Below are 19,038 nucleotides of genomic sequence, written 5' to 3' on the forward strand. Positions count from 1 at the left end.
TTTAGAATTCTGCTGGAGTAGCACTATTAACTGATGCGTTTTGAAAAAAATATGTTTTCCGATGACAGTATCCCTTTAACAAGGACAAGGAAAATCAAAACCATGGGTAGTGGCTACTCATCTACCTCTTGCATAAGAGACATACCATCAAAGGTTAATGATTGGAGTAGCTAAGGGTTTGCCTTACAAAGTTGCATCCCAACAGTTTTAGGTTCCTTGTCCTTTAAATGTATTAGCAGAATGCATATGGAGGCTATGCCAACTAATCTAATCTATTAGTTGTTACTGAACAATTTTTGTCTATGAAACTTGAATCTTAAGGCCCCCGTACACGGGCTGATAAAATATATTTCCACTAAATATATATATATTGGCCCATGTATGGGGCCATCCGACCGGCTTCCCCGATCGATATGGCCAGATTTCATTGGGGCAGGTTAAAAAATCCCATTGGATCACGACCGCATCTATGCGGTCCCCTTATCGGATCCATTATGATGGACCCAAGCGGATTTATACGTCTATGGCCACCTTTAGTTTCAGTTCTAGTGAACCAGGCAATCACTTCTTGTACTTACTGTGTACTGTGCCTGTTGTGGCTTCATTAAATGAGACATAAAATGAGTCATTTACAATGAAAAGCAAAGTTGCAGAACTTTTGGTGCAGTCATTGAAAATATTTTTGCCCGTTAATTAAAGGTACTTGAATCCAAAGCAGCTCCTTGCTCTTCCATATTTGCACTTGGCCCTGCTGCCTTCATCCTGAATTGTGTCTGTTGGCACAGGTGAATTTTGAAGCTGGTGATAGCTCCACTGGTTACACAGTAGACACAATGCACTTGTGCCTGAATCAACAGCATTTTCAAAGCAAGCACCAGAAAAAACCAGCATCCACTTTATTAAATTAGTTATGTACAGGGCCGGACTGGGCCTGCTCTCTGCACTCCCTCTCCTTACCTCCCTCCCTGAACCCGATCGTGCTAAGTAGGACTGAAGAGTTTTATCAATGTTATCAGCTAATCTGCCTGTGACACATAAGCACTGCGGAGAAGAGGGTTTTATAATTCATCTCTCCTAAATTTACAGAAAAGAGAAGGTAGAGAATGTTAATAAAACCATGCTTCTATTTAACAAAATCTTAACTTATTTTTAAACTAAAGATGGAGGATATTTAATTACAAGCTCAGTGGGTGGGGTTTGTTATATTAATATAGATGTATTTGCTCCTTTATTCTCATTATACGTAATGTTTCATGCCAAAAACTAGCACCAAAGAGTGTGTTCATTTGAGGGCTTGCTATTTAAAGTTTTTTGTGTCCCCTATATTAATGTATTTTACTTTGCTCATTCTTATAAGTAGGGTTGACATTAATTCTGAAACTATAATTTCTGAAACATATCATTTGAGCTTAAAGAAAAAAGTATGATTATTTCAGTTCTTAGCAGTGATTTATTTGCTAACTCTCATTTGAAAATACATTTTAAAAAATCTTAAGTGCCTGCCTTCCAAACCACAAATGTTCTATTATCATTATAACAAGTTCTTGCTCAGGCTGGCCAGCCTTCCTGCTTATTCATCCCCCATTTTTGTTGTTTAATTGGCTGAGACCACCAGAATTCAGAGGACACAGATGTCACTGATAGTTTGCCTAGGGAGCACATTCATGCCCATCTGTTGCAGTCTAGAAAACTGTTCGTATATCCACAAGGCCTTCATTTAATTCTTGTCAGAAAGTAATGTAAATCCAGTTGACCCCTAGAAGTCGCTGCAGAGATTTATGCCAATGAGCCCCCCTGCAAATTGCACACACTAAAGTTGTAAAGGAAGAAAAGGCAAACCTTTCATGTTCGTGCATATTAACAAGAGAAGCCATCCTTAAGAGACTCTTTTTGATTGAGATCTCTCATTATTTTACTGCAGCCTGCACTGCTACATCTGTAGTGAAACAAAATATGGGGCAAGAACAGGTCAATGACATAAACCCATTCTCCATTCTCACAGGCTCATTTGTGAATGTTAATAGAATAACAAACTTACATTGCAAGTTGCAAGATTTATAAAAGATGCAGTTATTCTGATGCAGTTATTACACATCATAAGTTGTTTCTTTTACACATATGAAAACAGCAGGCTGCACCAGATTTACTCCAGCTTTGCCTCAACGAGCATCATTTTTGAAGTTGCATTTTATTAGCATTAATCCATTTTTAGTATATAGATAAGAATACATAATTATCATTTATAAACGATAAGGATGCACTGAATCCACTATTTTGGATTCAGCCGAACCCTGAATCCATTGTGAAATATTTGGCCAAATATAGAACTGAATCCAAATCCTAATTTGCATATGCAAATTAGGGGTGGGAATGGGAAAACATTTTTTACTTCATTGTTTTAGTCAAATCAGTAATGGTGCCACACTTACACTGAGTCGCCTTTTGAAGTGTAGGGTGCACAGCTGTGTTCCTCTCTGCCAAGGAATACATCCACAGTAAAACAATAAATCCAGCAGCACTCTGATACAGGCCCGGACTGGCAATCTGTGGGTTCTGGCAAATGCCAGAGGGGCTGCTATGAGGTGTCATAGAAAGTCAGTATTTAGTGGGCTGGTGGGGGCTATTTTGGGCCTCTGTGTGGGCTAATTGGGCCTCTGTGTACCTGTATGGGCTAATTGGGCCTCTGTGTACCTGAAATGCCAGGGCCTATTTTAATTCTCAGTCCGGACCTGCTCCGATATGTGATTCAATTGTTTATTCATGCCATTAGCAAATCGACGTTTCGGGCTATTCCAGCCCTTGATAAATTTAATCACATATCGGAGTGCTGCTGGATTTATTGTTTTACTTCATTGTTTTGTGACAAAAAGTCACATGATTTCCCTCCCGCCCCTAATTTGCATATGCAAATTAGGATTCGGATTCAGTTCGGCCTGGCAGAAGGATTTGGCCAAATCTGATACCTGCTGAAAAAGCCCAAATCCTGCCCGAATCCCCAACCGACGCCTAGATTCGGTGCATCATTAATTCACCTCACAGTAGAGTCTTGAATGGGTCCAAACGGGCTGTTCGCAGTGAAGAAGAAGAGCAAAAAGAGTACACACTGCTCCTACAGAAGTAGAAGCATTGCCCTTGGAGTTATCAGGTAAGTAATTATAATTGTTGGGGGGGTGCCTAACATTAGGCACCCCCAGTGATTTCAAGTTTTGTTCTTCTTAAATAAATGTCATCAAAAACTACTGTAGAGACATTTTGAATATAGGTACAGGCTTGTCAGTTGCTGATATTTTCTTTAAATCCATTTTGATTGCTTTAGGAGAAATTATAAACCCCAATAATTCAAGTTACTCTAACTGAAGGTCACATTTTTCAAGTTTTTCAAGTAAAATAAAGATAATGGGTTCATAAACAGAAGAGCTTATTCTTGTGAGCTTTGAGAATTAGAGAACACTTTTTTTTTAAATATATGATGATGAAAATATCCATAACTTCCCAAAACACATTGACAGAATTTTTTCTTGACAGTGCTCTTATTCAATTAGGCAAAATCAATTCAAGGAGCTTTGAATATTCTTGCTCAGGCATTATAGTTAAAGGTCTGATAAACTTTTTTAGCTCAGTACTTGTCTAGATAACTCCATTAATTGAGGTTAAGATCAGACATTTTTTTTGAAATACTTGAACATCTTCAAACACCCTCTTGCCCCTGAATCACCAATTGCTGGACCTATCTTTAACTGAAAGAAAAGACAAATAGTAACAAGAGAAGCATAAAGGTAACTGGATTGATAACTTTTAGGTAGAAGTCAGGGCCACTCCTATCATGAGGCAAGGTAAGAAACTTGCCTCAAGTGGCAGCGAGCGGCCGGTTATAAGGGGCGGCAAAAAAGTTGCACTGTGCGTATAGTGGATGAATGGGTATGGGAGGTGTATAGGACAGGGCGGGCTAACCCACAGTGGAGGCAAAAACTCAACTATTAACACTGTAGGTGTGAGATGTGGATCCTGTGAAAGAGGAACTTTGGAAACTTGAGGTTGTGGAGCTGTCATTCAGACTTTCTGAGGAAGCCTGGCATCTTACCATTTAATTGCTGAGCTTCAGTGCCAAACTGGGCATTGTAGAGCTTACCAAACAAAACAAAATATTAAGGTGGTTATTTATTAAAGTCCGAATGCCAAAATCCCGAAAAATTTGTGTTTTTTTACTATAAAATCCGAATTTTTTGTGGAAAAAAACCCCTCAAATTTTTCAGGATTTATTATGGAAAAACTATTATTATGGATGGAAAAAGTCAGAAACCAAAATCCGGCATCTCATACCTGCCGATGTTGCATATAAGTCAACGGGGGAAGTCCCGAAGATATCTTCATCTGTGCTTGGTTTTCATGCAATAATCCAAAGATTTTTTTGGTTTTCTGGCAAAAATCAGAAAAAGTTGTTATGAGTCGAAAATCCAAAAAATTTTCACCAAGTTTATGTGTTTTTTCCTGCACAGGTAATTTTGGGAAAATGTTTTGATAAATAAGGGGATAAAACCTGTGCGGATTTGAGAGTAGTTTTCAGAACATAATGAGATAAATTCGGATTTCGATAAATGGGCCTATTTGCTAAAAGATTTTTTTTTTTTTTTTTTATACAAACAAATTCGACCAAACTCCCATCCAAGATCCGGCTTAATTTACTAACAATTTGGATCAAAAAGTTCAAAATCAGGCAACAATTCGAATCATGTCGTCAAATTGTCATCCAGAAAACTCAACTTTATCGAATGGTTGTCCCGACAACTCAAATTTATCGGATTATCAAATGAAAACCAGCATCAAACAGCCCAAAACTATCAAGAATCATGAAGGCAAAAAATATCTTCCAATTGTTAAAGAGACCATCTGCCATTGACTTGATATCGACAGGTTTTAGCTGGAGTATTTTCTGATTTTTGCCAGCTTTACAGTATAATAAATATCGAAAAAAAAATTGTTTTTTCCCCTGTAAAAATTTGGATTTTAAAACTCCACCAGAAAAGTTTGAGGCATCATAAATAGGCCACAAAGGGTGCCCTCTCACAAACGTTAGAAATAGTAAGTGGTAAATGATATGGATATTATACAGATCAACAAGGAAAGGGCTGGTGGCACATTTCCTACTCTGAGGATCACAAATAGATGGGCCCACTGGCTGTCCTTTCCCTGGTGATTTATTAGGACAGTCTACACCTGCTGATGAAGGATGAACTGTGCCAATTACATAGAAAAATGGAACCAAGTACAGCAACAGTAACTAACAGACATTATAATACATTTTATATTAAGGGATTATTTACTTAAATCTGAAACTTTCTCACTATTCTGCCATTGACTTCTACATCACCTCAGCAGGTTTTAGAGGGAGTACTTTTTTATTTGGACTATTAGCAGCATCAGGGTTTAATAAATCTCGAAACATTCACGTTTTGTTTTCCTCTCTGAAAAAATTGTATTTTCCCCTTTAAAACATTGGACTTTAATAAATAACTCCTTACTGTGTACTACCCAGGCCCCTTTGGTGATTTGTTCAGACCACAATTGTGTTACCTACATTAACTTTCATTAAGTAGAACACCTCCAGCAGGTGCTAACCCCATACTTAAGTTCTCCCTACATTCATGAACAGTGAAACAGCGTAGTCAACTTCATATGAAGAAGTGGTACTCTGAACAAAATTTCTGTATAATCTCTTTTCTCCTGTCTTACAACTCCATGTGTGCCAAGACACCCTGCTGTAACTTTGCACGTTTTTCTAATAAAGCCCTCAGATGCTGTTGTGTTTTTCCATGTAGTTTTCCCCCATTAATTCTCCACGGGTTAAGCTTTGCTGATAATTGATGATTTTTTAGTTAATCATCTCTTTACTCCTTTTGTTCAGCAGATATCACCCTTAAAAGATCTTTTTTTATTCAGAATATGTGTCTTCTCCTAGGTCATTGATCACAGCACACCCAGGGATATTCAATTCACAGTCAAGTGGGAAACAGCCGTTATGAATAATCAAGAGATTGATACTGTGCTACAGGAGTGCAAGAAAATGGTTGATGCGTTTGCTTCAGAGGTGTCAGAGCCATCCAAGGAGGAGAAGAGGAGAAGAATGACTACTAACAGTGTGAAGGTGAGGACCTTATGTGCAAGCACAGAACTGCCAGCAGGTTGCTCTCCGCCTCTGCGAATCTGCTCCATGCATTTGATTCTGCTCTATTTTTCTTCTTTTGGCAGGCAAGACTGGGGAGACTGTTGGGTTTGTGGGACATGAATGGGATCAAGACTGCAGGCAAAGATGGAAATGTACTTTGTTGAAATGAATTGCTGTCACTTTTCATTTTCAGCTTCAGTAAACGCAGGCAGAGTAGCATTTATTTGTGGAAGCAAGACAATGGGCAAAAGTTTGATGGCAGGTGACATCTTTTTTTTTGTAATATCTGGAGTCATTGAGAATAAGTCTTGTCTGCATTTTGCTTGAAATGTAAGTTGCATTAGCCCACAGGTGGTTAAATATTAGAACAAATAAAATGTGTATGCTTGCTAATGAATTATGCACTTTGTTTATACTGATCATTGAGCCAAGTGATAAATAGAAAAATTGCTCCAATGAAATTTGTGATAACGTTCAGCTTTCTATAAATTCCCATTTAAAATCTTGAACTACTGGTATCATTTGTCATTATCATGATATCATCTCAATAGGCTGAAGAGTCCACTAATTCTTTTTTATGCAAGTGTAAAGGAAAGTTATCCCCTTCTTTGTAAGACCTGATTAGGCAGTGTTATGTTTCAAAAGGATCCATTGTGGGTCTTCAGAACGGTGTCTGTGATTAGAAGATTGTTAAACTTTTTAAGTAAAGCAGAGATCTTAAGTTACCTCTACAATAGGAAATAGACTATATTAAATTACATTTCTGTAGACCAGGGGTTTCAGTTATTTTCCATAATTTGCTTTATTGAATATGAAAATCTAATGAGCTCAGATCTTTTCTCAGATCCCTTTTTTGTTACAATGTCACATAATTTGCAGGGCAGGAAGCAGTGTGCAAAAAAACAGGTGCAACCCACCATGTTTTTTTACTCCAGGCCATGCATTCGGTAGTGATGTACTCATGGGGGGCAGGAGGCACCTACCAGGCTGCCAATCATGAATATATCGCTGTCAAATGCGTAGATCCCCAATTTCTACAACAACTTTTTTCTTTGATTAGCAGAGAAAGACAGATTAAGGGCTCTTACTCATGAGCGTTTTTACCTGCGCTCCCCTGCGTTCCGTTTTTCGGCGTTCAGCCGCAGGGGAGCGCAGGAATAGACACATTTCACTATTTCAAATGGGGCTGTACTCACACAGGCGCGTGTAGGCGCCGAACGCAGGAAAAATGCAGCATGTTGCGTCTCAACCTGCGTTCGGCGCCTACATGCGCCTGTGTGAGTACAGCCCCATTTGAAATAATGAAATGCGTCTATTCCTGCGCTCCCCTGCGGCTGAACGCCGAAAAACGGAATGCAGGGGATCGCATGTAAAAACGCTCATGAGTAAGAGCCCTAAAAGGAAGAAAGAGAGTCACAGAAGTATGCAGGTTATTGCAGGAAATGGAGCTAAGGTTGGTGGAGATTCAACTTAATTTTAAATTGCAAAATGTCATAGTTTGGTTCACAAATCTTTCATTTTGTTGTTTGCTGCCTGCACGGATACTCTAACTGCACAGTTCAAATATATCTGCTGACTAACTGTGACACACATAGGTGCCAGCTTGCAATGCAAATAAAGGCATCATAATAAGAAGTACTGACCTTCATCCTTATGATTTTTAGTCAGTAGTCAGTAGTTTGTTACCATAGCAGGGTACATCCTTGTGAAAGAGATGCCACAAGACTTTCTTTCAGACTAACAAAGATCATGACTAGGGATGTAGCGAACGTCGGAAAAAAAGTTCGCGAACATATTCGCGAACTTGCGCAAAAATGCGAGCGGTTCGCGAACGGTTTGCGAACCCCATAGACTTCAATGGGAAGGCGAACTTTAACATCTAGAAAAGACATTTCTGGCCAGAAAAATGATTTTAAAGTTGTTTAAAGGGTGCAACGACCTGGACAGTGGCATGCCAGAGGGGGATCAAGGGCAAAAATGTATCTGAAAAATCTGCCTGTGTGTGCTTGGAAGAGATAGTGTAGGGGGAGAGCTGTTAGTGATTTCAGGGACAGATGATAGTAAGTTTGCTGGCTAGTAATCTGCTTGATACTGCTCTGTATTGGAGGGACAGAAGTCTGCAGGGATTTGAGGGACATTTTAGCTTAGGTAGCTTTGCTGGCTAGTAATCTACTGTTCTCTTTAAACAACTGCCATACGTTGACCTTGTAGGCATTGTTTGCCCAGTTTTTTTGGACGCAGCCACTGAAGCACAGTTGCCATAAAAAATATGCCATATAAATGCTGAAAATAGTAATTTTTCGCCATACGTTGACCTTGTAGACATTGTTTGCCCAGTTTTTTTGGTTGCAGCCACTGAAGCACAGTTGCCAGAAAAAATATGCCATATAAATGCTGAAAATAGTCATTTTTTGCCATACGTTGACCTTGTAGGCATTGTTTGCCCAGTTTTTTGGTCGCAGCCACTGAAGCACAGTTGCCAGAAAAAATATGCCATATAAATGCTGAAAATAGTAATTTTTTGCCATATACGTTGAGTCAACGTATGGCAAAAAATGACTATTTTCAGCATTTATATGGCATATTTTTTCTGGCCTCTGTGCTTCAGTGGCTGCGGCCAAAAAAACTGGGCAAACAATGCCTACAAGGTCAACGTCGTTGACCTTGTAGGCATTGTTTGCCCAGTTTTTTTGGCCGCAGCCACTGAAGCACAGAGGCCAGAAAAAATATGCCATATAAATGCTGAAAATAGTAATTTTTTTGGTCGCAGCCACTGAAGCACAGTTGCCAGAAAAATTATGCCATATAAATGCTGAAAATATGCATTTTTTTGGTTGCAGCCACTGAAGCACAGAGGCCAGAAAAATTATGCCATATAAATGCTGAAAATATAAATTTTTTTGGTTGCAGCCACTGAAGCACAGAGGCCAGAAAAATTATGCCATATAAATGCTGAAAATATGCATTTTTTTGGTCGCAGCCACTGAAGCACAGTTGCCAGAAAAATTATGCCATATAAATGCTGAAAATATGCATTTTTTTGGTTGCAGCCACTGAAGCACAGAGGCCAGAAAAATTATGCCATATAAATGCTGAAAATATAAATTTTTTTGGTTGCAGCCACTGAAGCACAGAGGCCAGAAAAATTATGCCATATAAATGCAGAAAATATGCATTTTTTTGGTCGCAGCCACTGAAGCACAGTTGCCAGAAAAATTATGCCATATAAATGCTGAAAATATAAATTTTTTTGGTTGCAGCCACTGAAGCACAGAGGCCAGAAAAATTATGCCATATAAATGCTGAAAATATGCATTTTTTTGGACGCAGCCACTGAAGCACAGTTGCCAGAAAAAATATGCCATATAAATGCTGAAAATAGTCATTTTTTGCCATACGTTGACCTTGTAGACATTGTTTGCCCAGTTTTTTTGGTTGCAGCCACTGAAGCACAGAGGCCAGAAAAAATTAAACCAGTAGGGTTTGCACCCTAGTTTGTAACGGTGGCGGAGGGAGGAGGAGGACGCTAAAGGACAGCTGTGTGTGGAGTCATGAGGCTTGAAGAGAAGGACAGCTGCATAGAAGTCAGAACAAGTCTTCCGGCGTGCAGTAACCCTCCGAGATCCACCCCTCATTCATTTTAATAAAGGTCAGGTAATCGACACTTTTGTGACCTAGGCGAGTTCTCTTCTCAGTTACAATCCCTCCTGCTGCACTGAAGGTCCTTTCTGAGAGCACACTTGAGGCTGGGCAAGACAAGAGGTTCATGGCAAATTGTGACAGCTCTGGCCACAGATCAAGCCTGCGCACCCAGTAGTCCAGGGGTTCATCGCTCCTCAGAGTGTCGATATCTGCAGTTAATGCCAGGTAGTCCGCTACCTGCCGGTCGAGGCGTTCTTTGAGGGTGGATCCAGAAGGGTTGTGGCGCTGCCTTGGACAGAAAAACATTTGCATGTCTGACGTTACAGACTGGCCAAAGGGCTTTGTCCTTGCAGGTGTGCTCGTGGCAGGATTACTGGCACCTCTGCCCCTGGAATGTTGATGAGTTCCTGAAGTGACATCACCCTTAAAAGCATTGTACAACATGTTTTGCAGGCTGGTTTGTAAATGCCGCATCTTTTCGGACTTGTGGTATGTTGGTAACATTTCTGACACTTTATGCTTGTACCGAGGGTCTAGTAGCGTTGCGACCCAGTACAGGTCCTTCTCCTTAAGCCTCTTGATACGGGGGTCCTTCAACAGGCATGACAGCATGAAAGACCCCATTCTCACAAGGTTGGATGCAGAGCTATCCATCTCCGCTTCCTCATTATCAAGGACTGCATCATCCACGGTCTCCTCCCCCCAGCCACGTACAAGACCAGGGGTCCCCAAAAGGTCACCACTAGCCCCCTGGGAAGCCTGCTCCTGTTGGTCCTCCTCCTCCACAAAGCCACCTTCCTCCTCTGACTCCACTTCTGGCACCTCTCCCTGCGTTGCAGCAGGTGCCTGGGTTCGTTCTGGTGATTCCGACCAGAAATCGTGCGCTTCCAGCTCCTCGTCACGCTGGTCTACAGCCTCATCTGTCACTCGTCGCACGGCACGCTCCAGGAAGAAAGCGAAGGGTATTAGGTCGCTGATGGTGCCTTCGGTGCGACTGACCATATTTGTCACCTCTTCAAAAGGTCGCATGAGCCTGCAGGCATCGCGCATAAGCACCCAGTAACGGGGGAAAAAAATCCCCAGCTGTGCAGATCCAGTCCTACCACCCAGTTCAAAAAGGTACTCGTTGACGGCCCTTTGTTGTTGCAGCAGACGTTCCAACATAAGGAGCGTTGAATTCCAGCGAGTCTGGCTGTCAGAAATCAAACGCCTGACTGGCATGTTGTAGCGCTGCTGAATGTCAGCAAGGCGTGCCATGGCTGTGTAGGAACGTCTGAAAAGGGCCGACACCTTTCTGGACTGGGTGAGAACGTCCTGGAATCCTGGGTACTTGGAGACAAAACGTTGGACTATTAAATTTAACACATGTGCCATGCAGGGCACATGTGTTAAATTGCCTAGTCTCAACGCTGCCAACAGATTGCTTCCATTGTCACACACCACTTTTCCGATCTGCAGTTGGTGTGGGGTCAGCCACCGATCGGCCTGTGACTGCAGAGATGACAGGAGTACAGATCCGGTATGGTTTTTGCTTTCCAGGCACGTCATCCCCAAGACAGCGTGACAACGGCGTACCTGGCACGTCGAATAGCCTAGGGGGAGCTGGGGGTGCACAGGTGTGGAGGAGGAGAAGGAGGACCCAGCAGCAGAGTAAGAAGAAGAAGAAGACGAGGTAGAGAGCGATGGAGGAGTAGAGGTGGTGGCAGAACCGCGTGCAATCCGTGGCGGTGACACCAACTCCACTGTTGTTGTTGAGCTACCCATTCCCTGCTTCCCAGCCATTACCAAGTTCACCCAGTGGGCAGTGTAGGTGACATACCTGCCCTGACCATGCTTGGAGGACCATGCGTCAGTAGTCATATGGACCTTTGGCCCAACACTAAGTGACAGAGATGCGGTAACTTGGCTCTGCACATGTTGGTACAGGTGTGGTATTCCCTTTTTAGAAAAAAAATTGCGGCTGGGTACCTTCCACTGCGGTGTCCCAATTGCTACAAATTTGCGGAAGGCCTCAGAGTCCACCAGCTGGTATGGTAAAAGCTGGCGGGCTAAGAGTGCAGACAAGCCAGCTGTCAGACGCCGGGCAAGGGGGTGACAGTCAGACATTGGCTTCTTACGCTCAAACATGGCCTTCACAGAAACTTGGCTGGTGGCAGATGACTGGGAATGGGAACAGGTGGTCAAGGTGGAAGGCGGAGTGGAGGGTGGTTCAGACGGGTCAAGGAGAGCAGAGGTAGAGCAGTAAGATGCTGGACCAGAAGGAGTGTGGCTTTTAGTTTGCCTGTTGCCTTTGAGGTGTTGCTCCCAAAGTGCTTTGTGCTTGCCGCTCATGTGCCTTCGCATAGAAGTTGTACCTATGTGGCTGTTGGGCTTACCAAGGCTCAGTTTCTGACTGCACTCATTGCAAATTACAATGCTTTTGTCAGAGGCACACACATTAAAAAAATCCCACACTGCTGACTTTTTGGAAGTGTGCGATCTGGCGGTAACAGTAGAAGTTGGCGGCATTGGCGGCAATGGCGGGTGCGTTGGCCGGCTGAACACAGGTGCCGATACATGTTGTTGCCCTACTGATCCCTGCGGGCTGTCCTCCCTGCTTCTTCTAAGTCTTATTCTCCTACTGCCTCTCTGACTCTCCGTCTCTCCATCTGAACTACCCTCCTCTTGCTCTCTTCTACTAGGCACCCACAAAACATCAATCTCCTCATCATCATTCTCCTCAGATGCATCAATTTCTTCTGACACATCACAGAAGGAAGCAGCAGCGGGGACCTCCTCCTCATCACTCATTATGTCCATCTCTATCGTGTTCTCTGCCAGAATTAAATCTGGTGTAAGGTCCTCATCTCCTTCATCTTCTTCTGGCAATAATGGTTGCGCATTACTCAGTTCAAGAAACTCATGGGAAAATAACTCCTCTGACCCCAGTGAAGAAGGGGCACCGGTGGTGGAGGAAGTGTTACGTGGGGTGGCCATAGCAGTGGAGGATGAGGAGGATGTTGTGGTAAAGTTAGAAACGGTAGAGGATGGGGTGTGCTGTGTAAGCCAGTCAACTACCTCTTCAGCATTTTGGGAGTTCAGGGTCATTGGCTTTTTAAAACTGGGCAATTTGCTAGGGCCACAGGATTGCATAGCAGCACGGCCCCTAGCACGGCCTCTGCGTGGCGGCCTGCCTTTGCCTGGCATTATTTTTAAAAAAACAACAACAACAACAAAAACTCAGTTGGTTTTTCTGGAAACGATAATACACACAGCTAGATGGCGGGTTGAAGAAAACAGTGTGCAAATAATGCCTACAAGGTCAACGTATACACTACTACAGCGGTGGATACGGATTACGTAAAATATATGAATGCTGCTTGAAAAAAAGTAACTCAAGTGGTTTTTCTAGAGACGATAATATTATCAATATTTAGACAAAATGTGAACAAGCTCACACAGCTAGATGGCGGGTTGAAGAAAACAGTGTGCAAATAATGCCTACAAGGTCAACGTATACACTACTACAGCGGTGGATACGGATTACGTAAAATATATGAATGCTGCTTGAAAAAAGTAACTCAAGTGGTTTTTCTAGAGACGATAATATTATCAATATTTAGACAAAATGTGAACAAGCTCACACAGCTAGATGGCGGGTTGAAGAAAACAGTGTGCAAATAATGCCTACAAGGTCAACGTATACACTACTACAGCGGTGGATACGGATTACGTAAAATATATGAATGCTGCTTGAAAAAAAGTAACTCAAGTGGTTTTTCTAGAGACGATAATATTATCAATATTTAGACAAAATGTGAACAAGCTCACACAGCTAGATGGCGGGTTGAAGAAAACAGTGTGCAAATAATGCCTACAAGGTCAACGTATACACTACTACAGCGGTGGATACGGATTACGTAAAATATATTATGGCTGCTTGAAAAAAGTCACTCCGGTGTTTTTTCTGGAGACGGTAATATTATGGATATTTAGACAGAATGTGAACAAGGTCACACAGCTAGATGGCGGGTTGAAGAAAACAGTGTGCAAATAATGCCTACAAGGTCAACGTATACACTACTACAGCGGTGGATACGGATTACGTAAAATATATGAATGCTGCTTGAAAAAAGTCACTCCGGTGTTTTTTCTGGAGACGGTAATATTATGGATATTTAGACAGAATGTGAACAAGGTCACACAGCTAGATGGCGGGTTGAAGAAAACAGTGTGCAAATAATGCCTACAAGGTCAACGTATACACTACTACAGCGGTGGATACGGATTACGTAAAATATATTATGGCTGCTTGAAAAAAGTCACTCCGGTGTTTTTTCTGGAGACGGTAATATTATGGATATTTAGACAGAATGTGAACAAGGTCACACAGCTAGATGGCGGGTTGAAGAAAACAGTGTGCAAATAATGCCTACAAGGTCAACGTATACACTACTACAGCGGTGGATACGGATTACGTAAAATATATGAATGCTGCTTGAAAAAAGTCACTCCGGTGTTTTTTCTGGAGACGGTAATATTATGGATATTTAGACAGAATGTGAACAAGGTCACACAGCTAGATGGCGGGTTGAAGAAAACAGTGTGCAAATAATGCCTACAAGGTCAACGTATACACTACTACAGCGGTGGATACGGATTACGTAAAATATATTATGGCTGCTTGAAAAAAGTCACTCCGGTGTTTTTTCTGGAGACGGTAATATTATGGATATTTAGACAGAATGTGAACAAGGTCACACAGCTAGATGGCGGGTTGAAGAAAACAGTGTGCAAATAATGCCTACAGGGCAAATAATGCCTAAAAGGTCAACTTATACACTACTACAGCGGTAGTAAAATAAAAAAAAAGTAAAATAAAAAAAAAATGAATATTAAAAAAAAAAATTAAAGTTGGTGCTGCTGAACTACTAGGAGCAGCAGATTAGCACACCAGTCCCACTCCCCAACACTGCTAGACTAATAGCACTGGGCTCTTATAGTAGTAGTAGTAGTAGTAGTAAAACAACAAAAAAATAAATAAAAGCAGTCCTTACAAGGACTACTGTTATTGCAGCAGTCAGCAGATGAGATCAGAAGCAGGACAGCTGCCCACTGCAGCTACATACAGAGCACTGCAGTAGAAGGTAGATTACTAGCCAGCAAAGCTACCTAAGCTTAAATGTCCCTCAAACCCCTGCAGACTTCTGTCCCTCCAATAACAGAGCAGTATCAAAACGATTACTAGCCAGCAAACTTTCAACTGTCCCTGAAATCACTAACAGGCAGCAGCTCTCTCCCTACACTATCTCTTCAGCACACACAGGCAGAGTGAAAAAACGCTGCAGGGCTTCGGTTTTTATAGGGAAGGGGAGTGGTCCAGGGGAGAGCTTCCTGATTGGCTGCCATGTACCTGCTGGTCTGGGGTGAGAGGGCAAAAAAAAGCGCCAACAATGGCGAACCCAAAATGGCGAACGTCGCGCGACGTTCGCGAACTTCCGGCGAGCGCGAACACCCGATGTTCGCGCGAACAAGTTCGCCGGCGAACAGTTCGCGACATCTCTAATCATGACTTCTTCACAAACCATAGAGAAATGTTTAACAATGCCCTTAAAGCACAAGTGTTTCTTTGCATAAAAGGTTTATCTTTTTGTTATGATTGGTTCTCATTTCTCAGTAGATGGTTTATCTTTTTGTTATGATTTGTTCTCATTTCTCAGTTTGACTTTGTATTTACCCTAGGGCCAAATGATCAGATTATAACTATGGGAATGGACACTGATGGGACGAGGACGAAGGACGAGCAGATGCGGTCCTGGATTGTGAGGAAAATCAAACTTGTGTGATGAATATATTTGTGGGGGAGTCCTGTTGGAAGGCCCAGTACACAGGCAGATATTGCCAATTTAAGGCTGGGTATTGGCCAGAAATCCAATATAATATATATGTCAAGTATGTTTAAAATACTGATGCCAAGGACTCTCAGTCGGCCCTTATTATGATCCAATTGATGACTTACGTCCAAACAATTGGATCAGCCTGTTTTGGCATACTATGTGACTGGCAGAATCAAAGTCTCATTTGGCAACCTCATATATGCCCAGCTTTAGCTAATTTCCAAATGCAAGAACAATGCACAAAAATATTATAGGCACATTTGTTGGGCAAAAGAGTATAAAGTGCAAAAAACTGACAAAAGCAGCCATGTTTTCACACTTTGCACCCTGACCCAACAATTGCACTGACAGGTAAAGAATGGAATACAAGGGGCTACTCTTGCTCTATGAATACATTTCTACCTGTGCCCCTGCATAAATTTGCAAGTGCTACAAGACTTTCAGTTCAAGGGTATCTTGAACTAACACTTAGGGTAAGGTCACACTGGGCGATTCGGGGAGATTTAGTCGCCTGGCAAACGAATTGCCACATGTGCTTAGCGCCGGTGATTTTTTATTTTAGCCAGTGCAAGAGTGAGGGAAGGAATTCGGGGAGATTGGTCGCCGCAAAGATGAGGCGATTAGTCGCCAGGCGACTAAATCTCCCCGAATCGCCCAGTGTGACCTTACCCTAAAGGGTCATGCTTTAGTGCTCCAGCACTTGGATCAAAGTAAATGAGCCATTATGTGTTTTACCAACATTCGGCATCATTGCGTGCACCAGCAAATTAGTGTATGCTACAGAGCCTGCGATTTACCAAATGCAGCCTCAAATTAGCCTTGTCATTGGTAAATTGTGAGCAATTGGCTGGCACAGTTTGTGCATAAATGGCTCAATTCCAGCAGTGTTTATGGCATCAATATTAATTGCAGGTAAAGTTGCTGTACCGTGTTAGCCAGTAAAAAATGTTACAGAGCAACCCTTTTGAAATAAAAAAAATGGTATAAAGGTGATACCTTTATTGGCTAACTAATATAATCATAGCAAGCTTTCAGAACATTTTAGTTCCCTTGTTTTTTTTTTTCTTTTTTCAAGCTGATTAACTCGTGAAAAGGGAACTAAAATGTTCTGAAAGCTTGCTATGATTATATTAGTTAGCCAATAAATTTATCACCTTTATACCACTTTTGTTTTTTATTTTTTTTTCTTCAAAAGGGCTGCCCTGTGGCATCAATAATGACGTTAACGTCTGATTCACTAGTCACAAGTGTAGGTGCTTGTTTCTTAAAAATGGCCCTGCACATGCTCTATACGGCTCCCTTTTAGTCCAATGTACTGTGCAAAGTACAATTGGGATAGCAGGCAAGATGGTACTTTCAAACTATAATTTATAAGGGAACAAGGAATCAGACAGACGTGTGCCTCAAATAAAGCACTTTATGTATGTAGTATGTACACAAATGAAATAAATAGTATGTGAAATCAAAAAAGTCACCCCAGTGTCCCATGACATGCTTCAAAGCAAACGGCCTTCACTCTCATGCCTTTTTATTTCATGGAACTCTTCAGCGACTTCTAATATCCTCTTATTTTTACAATAGGGGTTATATTATTCTCTTTATATATTAGCATATCTGCATTTGGTATATTTTTCTTTCAAATAAAGTCAAAAGGCTGTGGATGCAGGTGATTATAATCCAGTTACCTTCTTTAAATGTTAAAGTTAATCTCTAATCACTTTTTTAGTCATCTGATTTAGATACTAATGGCTTGGGTATTCCGCTTCAGGGCTCTGATTTAAGGCAAAACAGACAATTCCGCTCTCACTGGCAGGTGTTTGGTCCTAAGCAGCCATAACAGAAAGATGATGCTAAAGGATGCCTATAGTGTGCCATGGAGAGCTATCAGGCTTACCGGAGTCTGGAACCAATTAGCTGATGGAAGGCCGCTCTTACAGTACCCCACGAGGTGTATCCTCGATATGCACAGAGGAGAAACTTGTAGGGGAAGGTATGAGAGCCGCAATAATGATGAAATGAAGGACGACTCTCTCACCGTAGTGAAGAAGTAGAATGGTCAGGCAGGCCGAGTCAGGGATGGTAGAAATCAGCGTAGTCGGGGACAGGCAAGGTCAAAACCAGAATGTAGAAGAGTTCAGGCGTCGAAACAGGAAGGAGGTTCAATAGACGTGGTCAAACAAATCAAGATTATTCCAAAAGGTTTTAAGTATTTAGCCAAGACGATGTCTGAGCAAAGTCCTGAACTAAAAGGCAGGTTTAAATAGGCCTCAGCGTCCAATGGCGACGCCCTGCGTCACGCCGCTTGCGTCAGCGTCAACGTCACGACGCCGGCGTCAAATGCGGACGCTATGCGTCCTGACATTGCCCCCCCCCTTAGGTGCGGCCTCTGGACGCGACCATGGGCAGTTTTACCAGAGTTCCGAGACTGAAAAATCCTCACAAGTCTGGGAGCGTGAACATTAGCCGCTGGTTCCCACGAATTTTCTTCAGGACCAAATCCTTTCCACTTGATCAGATACTGTAGCTTGCCCCTCTGCGCCTTGAATTCACGATGGACTCTACTTCGAACTCCCCATGATCCTTCACAAGAACTGGATTTGGAGTAGAATTTCCCCGACCAGGAAATTGGTTTGAAACCATCGGTTTCAACAGAGCGGAATGGAATACTGGGTGTATACGAAACGACTCAGGCAACCGCAATTTATAGGCCACTGGGTTAATCTGCTGAATTATCTCAAAGGGCCCCACAAAACGTTGCGCTAATTTTTGTGAAGGACAGTTCAGTCTCAAATTTTGAGTCGATAGCCACACCTTGTCTCCGACACTAAACTCCGGATCTGGATTCCTCTTCCTGTCAGCAAAATACTTGATATTAGTTTGCGCTTTTAACAGATTCTGACGTAGAATCTCCATATTTGATTCCAACAAGGTAAGTCTTTCTTGTGCAGCAGGTACAGATTCCTCCTTTAACAACCCAGGAATCATGGAAGGGTGATAGCCAAAATTAGCATAGAAAGGAGTTTGTTTAGTAGATGAGTGTATAGAATTATTATAAGCAAACTCCGCCATAGGTAAGAGCTCAACCCAGTTATCCTGAAGAAAACAAGAAAAACACCTCAAATACTGCTCCAGTGTCTGGTTGGTTCTTTCAGTCTGACCATTAGTCTGTGGATGATATCCAGACAAAAAGGACAACTTAATTTGTAACCCACTACACAGGGCCCTCCAAAATTTTGAGGTGAACTGGACACCCCGGTCGGACACTATATCCTTTGGTAGTCCGTGTAAACGCACCACTTCTTTAATAAAAGTAGTCGCTGTCTCTGCTGCAGTTGGAACTTCAGGTAGAGCAACAAA

This window comes from Xenopus laevis, chromosome 1S (assembly GCF_017654675.1).
Source record: "Xenopus laevis strain J_2021 chromosome 1S, Xenopus_laevis_v10.1, whole genome shotgun sequence".
Taxonomy (NCBI): domain Eukaryota; kingdom Metazoa; phylum Chordata; class Amphibia; order Anura; family Pipidae; genus Xenopus; species Xenopus laevis.